Consider the following 7,123-nt stretch of genomic DNA (forward strand, 5'->3'; position numbering starts at 1 on the left):
CATGCAGCATCTGTCTCCTTCCCACTCAACTTCACTTTCCATGCTATAGCTCCCAGTTGTCTCCTAAGCTTTTCATAATTATTAGCATTGTAGCTCCATATATATCCCTTCTTCACAGAAGTTACCATATGACTGGTTCAACAATCCAAGTGATCTTCATGGTCACGTTCAACTAGGAGAGTTTAGACACTCCATTCACAGTCATATCGTCTGATGATGTTACCAGATATAAGACTCTTAACCATCTTGTGCTTTCACAGTAACATACCACCTAAGAGTGCTGTCCCTTAAGAACTCGAGAAATTCATTCTCCTTATTCCCTGATGCTATCTCTTCATTCCAATCAATATTGCCATGACTGAAATCACCCATAGCAATTATCGTTTGCTTGCTCACTAAGCCACAATGCCTATACATTTCTTTATCTCCATCCTCAACATTCCCCCAGTCTGTAGCAACACCCAACTAGTATCTCATTCTCATACTGCTTCAAAACCACTGCCACTTTTTCCCCATTGTACCTCAACCTTGTGTGGACATAATCCCCAGTACCTTGCCTTTTCAATTCTCATGAAAAACATATTCTTGCATTTCTCTTCTGTCAAGATATTCTCATTCAACCATATTTCACTTATTTTCAGGCAAATAAACTAAAGCAATGCAACAATTTCATCTCACTTATTTCTGATGCTCCTGGCATTCGCAAATAAGCACAGCAATTCAATTCTTGGTCTATAACCAGTCCTACCTATGCTGCACCTCACCTATGACTTCTCCACACTTGCTCTTGTCTGATCACTCTTTGTCCCATATACCCCTCCCCCATACTCACCTACTCTCTATGTATTCCAATCATTCCATTCCTATGCTGACTATCCTCATGCATGCAGTATATTTTCAGAATCCCAATTATATAGTTATATGAGAAGTAGATTCTTAAACGGTTTTTGAACATTAAAGAGCACATAATTTTCTCGACTCACGTGACAAAAAGGGATACATGTTTTAAAAATTTTCCTTAGGTATAAAATACAAATTTAAAAGCAACATGTGATTAATACATTCAGTGCCAATGATGCTTTAGTGTCAAACAGGTATTTTCATATGTACCAATGCTTCTAAGTGATGTAAGACTTATGTTTTTATGCTGCATAACTCAGACTGGTCTTGACAGTCGAGTCGTGTGGATACGTAGGGCACTCCAGCAAGGTCATTCTGAATGTCCTGAGGACACTGTCATAAATGAGTGGCAGTAAACATGTTAAATAAGTTAGGGAAAAGCATTGCCTCTTCCAAAAATAAGACAAAACCATAAATGGACATAACAAAATTAATTCTGGAATAACAACAGTCCTACCTTAGCAGCATGCCAGAAGTTTAGATTTGGTGACATTTATTCTCATCAGTTCATGTCATTTTTTTTTTTTTTTTAAACAGACTGACAGTCAGAAATAGAGAAAAAGATATTCTATTACAATGTTAACCAAGTTATAATAAAAACATAAAATTCTGAAAATTATTTTGATTTATGAAATAATTACTAAAAAAAAAAATCTTGAAACCTTGCGAATATTAGTTCATAAATAAAAATGCTAGTAATCATAAGAAATGGGATTTTATCAACAAGTACAGGCAGAATTTCACCACTGGGATTATTATTTTTTTTTTTCCAATGGTAAAATGATATTAAGTTAATCTGATTAATGCTTTATACCAATCAGGAAAACAATGGGATGATGTATAAACAGAAATCTACATGTAATCAGCAAATAAAACATTCTAAGAAGGTTAACCAATGGTGTGCTACAGGGTTCTGTTCTTGTGCCATTACTATTTAATTGACTTGTGAATGATACTTCATATGGATTGAAAAAAAGATATTCTGTTGTCTGCTGATATAAATTTTGGGAGAATTATAACAAGTGATTCTGTGGCCAATGCAGGAAGATTTAAAAAGACTTTTAGCATGGACAAATGAGTGAAGTTGTAGTTTTAATAAGTACAAGGTATCGCACTCTGGAGAGCAACGATATTAATTAATTATATTTAATATGAAAACCTACAGGATATCAGAATAGTATTTTGGTTCCCAAGTGCACAACTAGCATTTTTAATAGCTTTATAATGATGCAGTATAATAAGTAAACATCTAATTATCACATTTCACATCTGTCTGCAATATGTACAATGTTTAATTATTTAATTAAAATATTTAATTTAAAAAAGGGTAACAGGGCAATTTAATAATGTTACTGGAAAAAATTACATCCACTTTATGGATTCAAGAATAAAAGAAGATTCTGAACTTGGCATCAACTTCTTTCGCTTATTGAGCAATATGAAATATTCCGATGAAACTTCTTATACTATACAACAGATTAAATGATAGGCAATGACTCCCATACAGGAAAAGAAACTTCTTTAGAGTGTCAAAATAATATATCACTGAAACAAGAAAAACATAGCACAGGTCTACAGTATACACAGAAATCATTATGTCCAACAAATAGCAAGGCATAAGTTCATAACATAGGTCCAAGTCATATTTACTCCGAATTGCTTTCTCTCCTCCCATAATGAGTCTTGTTACTCAGTGGAATTTCTGAATGGTATTAAATAGCCTAGACTAGACAGAATAAAGAGAGAGCAGGATATTGCTCAACCATCTATCTAGCTCTCTTTTTCACTATTCTATCTAGTCAAGGCTATTTAATACCATTCAGGAATTCCTCTGAGTAACAAGACTCATTATGGGAGGAGAGAAGGCGATGTGGAGTAAATATTAATACCTCATAGCAAATGCACATACCTAACAATGCGGATGCTAATGACTATTGTTTCCACTCATCTGACCCTAACAACTGCTGTGAATGAGTTATGGAAATTATTCTCACTGGCATGAAAACCTTCATCCCATAATTCAACGCATAATCCTCATCTGTTGGAAAAAAGCGTATCAAAGCAGTCGAAGAAAAAATTTTAGCTTAATGTGTGGTTCACTTCAAGAACTCTAGTTTTATACTCCTTCTATGCCAAAGCATGTAACATATGCAAATCAGTCATCACCAGACCCAAATCTAATTTCATAAAGGCCAACGACAAAAAATTTGCTCTCTGTCCAAATGGAAGCCATGACTTCTTGTCCCTCATTAAGGCTGATGGATGCAACTTCTGCTCTCCTGCACTTCTACCTCTCTCTCATCCTGATGGCACCACTGTTACTTCGTCCAAAGATAAAGTTGACCTCCTAGCATAACTCTATTCCTCAAACTCCTGCTTAGACAATCATGGGAAATCACCACCTACTATATTGGAATCCCAGCAGCGTATGCCTCCTTTAGTTTTTTGACAAAAAGAAATCAGAAAACTACTTAACTTGGATACTAAAAAGTCTTCTGGTCCTGATGGCATCTTTCCAATTGTAGTTAAACATAGTACTCCAGAGTAAGCTCCAATCCTGCATTGTCTCTACAATTCTATTATACGTATCAGGTACTTATCCCAATGCATGGAAGCCATTTCATATCCACCCTATTCCAAAAATGGGATGAAAGAAGTCTACCATCAAACTCCAACCAAATGACATGATATTATTATTATTATTACATACACCTTCAGGGAGTCCAAAGACTCATCGAGGGAGGGTACCTACTCTACAACTCTCCGTTTCCACCAGCTGCAAATACTTTCATCATCTACACCAATGCCATCTACCGCCGACAAAAAACCACTAGTATTTTCACTAACAAACATCAATGCCCATGGCAGGATTTGAACACACAGCCTTTTGGCTGGAGAGTGGATACTCTAACCACTCGTTAAACCAGGCCGGCAACAGATTAAATGATAGTTAATGATATGCAACAGATTAAATGATAGTTCAACCAAAAATGTATCAAAGCAGTCGAAGAAAAAAAAAATTAGCTTACCATGTGTGATTCACTTCAAGAACTCTAGTTTCATACTCTTTCTATGCCAAAGCATGCAACGTATGCAAATCTGTCATCACCAGATCCAAATCTAATTTCATAATGGCCAACAGCAAAAAATTTGCTCCCTGTCCAAATGGATGAGGATATGATGTTATTACAAGAATTTATAGGGCTGATAGAGAAGAATTTTTTCAATAAATAGCAAGAAAAGGAAGAGAACCAGTGGCGAGTGCAAGAAAAAGAGGTTGTTGTTTCAGTGAATGGGTTCAAGAGGTTAGGTTAGCTTAAGTTATTTTGGATTTATGGTCAAAACAACTCAGGTTATGAGACCAGTGTATTATGTCCATTGATTGTATGTGTCTCATTGCCAGTTCGGCTATGTTGTGGGATAGCGTGAATCATAGTTAGTCAGGGGCTCTTATCATTAAACTTTGACTCCAATTAAATTCCATGAAAAAAAAAAAAATGCTATAATTTTATCTTTGGCATTGCTTATGAATGCTTTCACGGCGAAAAATAGCTCAATGCTAATTTAAGCCGCGCTTCTTGTTCTTGATCACATAAGCAAATACATGAGGGGGGGGGGGGGAAGTGTCCCACAAATTATTATATGTTGCTTGATTACATATACATATATACAGGGTGTTCGGGATAAATTTGACATATTTATAATTAATTATATTTTTCCGTAAGTTACATGTATTAACACACACTTCTCTTCATTTAAAAGTTTGGACCCTTCTTCATTCATATACAAGATGTCAGAAAGGATGGATAGCTGGAACCCACCTGAATCATGGAAGAGAATAACTTGTATCATGATGATTCGTGCCCGCCATCAAAATAAGGATATTACGACTGCTGCCCAATGCTCCCTGAATACAGTAAAAACAATCAGGCATGAACTAGAGACTTGCAATGGTGACTACGAGGATGTAGCAAGAAGAAAGATCCCTAGCAGACGATCTGATTGCGTTCGTACAGCAGAATTCCTCGCAAATCTGCAGGAACAGGTGTTGAAGAACCCTGGCATTGGAATTCGGGCTTTGTTCGTGGAGTTGCTAACTGTAGTCAAGCCCTGGATAACAAGGGTAGCCAATGGTAGGCCGTATGTATGGCAGCAGGATTCGGCCCCTTGCCACACCTCTGGGAAAAGTCAAAAATGGTTGTCTGAAAATTTCTACGACTTCACCAGTCCAAATGTTTGGCCTCCAAACTCCCCAGACCTTAACCCCATGGATTATTTTGTATGGGGTGCAGTTGAAAAAGACACCAATCGCACTTCCAGTAATACAAAAGCCCAGTTAATGGATAAAATTAAAACAGTTTTTGCGGCCCTTCCCAGGGAGACTGTAGCATCAGCTTGTTCGAGGTTCCGAAGCAGAATTGAAGCTGTGATCGATGCTAATGGTGGTTATTTTGAGTAAATCTTGTTGATAGTATTGTAATTAACTCTGCCTGTAATGTTTTTTTGTCAATTCATTAAATTTAATAGATACAAAGAAGATTTTCTTTTTCCTTACGAAACTGTCAAATTTATCCCGAACACCCTGTATATATATATATATATATATATATATATATATATATATACATACACACACACACACACACACACACACACACACACACACATATATATATATATATATATATAAATTTGCTATCTTATATTTCGAAGAGTATAGTTTATTTCGGCATTCACATACAAACATAAAACAGCCGGTACACTTACATCATCCAAACAGAATGTTCAAAATGAAGATTAAGTAGAAACCTGATGAGGAATTCACATCACAAAATGTGCAGTGTGCGAGAATGTGTACATTATATACAATGTTAGGTACAATATCTGTACACTAGATAAGATCAACACCCAGCTTCAGCAAATGTACAAACAGTTCTGATAAATAACTTAATAACATTACATACACAAGTAATAATTCAAACAATCACCACACTAGAACAACTAAACAGTCAACAAAACTGGCGTAAAAAGTTGTATTTACATTGCGGTAAACTCAAGACCTGTCCTAGATTAGTGCATACAAGATACAAGACAAATGTAGTGCCATCTCACGAGCAATTGCTTTTACAGTTTTTCATTCCCCCAACATAGGTACATAGTGCTGTGGGATATACTTCGGTTCTGTACTATGGAATAATGATAACAAGTACTATAGGCAATATTATAATAACTCGAAAGAAAAGGAGACCGAAGATAACAGTACGGAAAAACAGAAAGCTTCTGCAGTGTAATTCATTAAAATTATTATTATTATTATTATTATTATTATTATTATTATTATTATTATTATTATTATTATTATTATTATTATTATTATTATTATTATTATTATTATTATTTTAACGGTGTCTCCATGCAGTCAAAAGACTCATCGTGGGAGACACCCGACATAGACACACTAACCATTATTTACACAATACCTGTCATACCTCTCCTTAAATTCATTCACAGTTGAAGCATTCACAACCAGTTCTGGCAAAGCATTCCACCCATTCACAACCCTCCAAGTAAAAAATGTAGTCCTAACACCCTTGTTAACCACACTCTTACACAATCTCTAGGGATGGCCCCTCGTTCTCTCACATCCTGCATTGGTCTTAAGAATATCATCAGTATCAATCCTGTAAAATCCCTTTAACAATTTAAATACCTCTATCATATCTCCTCTCCTACGTCTATCAGCTAGTTTTTGGAGCCCACAGATCATCAATCTATCCTCATAGGGAACATTCCACAGACCTGCAACAATCTTTGTAACCCGCCTCTGAATCCTCTCTACCACTTCCGCATCACCAAGAAATCCTGACGACCAGATCTGTGCACAATAGACCAAATGCGGCCTTATTAATGCCTTATAGAGTGGAACAATAACTTCCCTATCCCTGCTTGTTAGTGTGTTCCTCAACAACAACCATGTAATTTGATGTGATGTTTTGGCAATCTTAGCAATATGCCCTTTAAACTTAAGTTCTCTGTCCACAATAACTCCCAAGTCTCTTGTCTCATCAACTTCCTGCAGTTCAGTTCCGTTAATATAGTAAACAGCATGCGATGTCATCCTCCCGAAGTGCATCACCTTACACTTAGCCACGTTGAACTGACAGCCATTTACCTCAGTCCATAGCGTCAGCCTATTTAAGTCATCCTAAAATATCCACATCAT

The 7,123-nt window shown here is 36.1% G+C and overlaps 1 protein-coding gene across 7 annotated transcripts in view; it reads right to left on the minus strand.

The window, feature by feature from the left end:
* LOC150099385 (uncharacterized) overlaps positions 1 to 6,036 on the minus strand; it is a 237,457-nt gene extending 231,421 nt beyond the window's left edge. For 6 of the 7 annotated variants that reach the window (XR_016549348.1, XR_016549346.1, XR_016549347.1 and 3 more), the window contains exon 1: positions 5,668 to 5,947. The gene's annotated coding sequence lies outside the window, so the exon portion shown is untranslated. Of the gene's footprint in view, positions 1 to 5,667 lie in introns of all 7 variants that reach the window. The other variant, XM_090403698.1, reaches the window with a different exon arrangement.
* Positions 6,037 to 7,123: the final 1,087 nt, after the last annotated feature.

Source organism: Typopeltis vanoorti, chromosome 14, assembly GCF_054136105.1.
Source record: "Typopeltis vanoorti isolate ZY-2024b chromosome 14, IOZ_Tvanoo_1.0, whole genome shotgun sequence".
Taxonomy (NCBI): domain Eukaryota; kingdom Metazoa; phylum Arthropoda; class Arachnida; order Uropygi; family Thelyphonidae; genus Typopeltis; species Typopeltis vanoorti.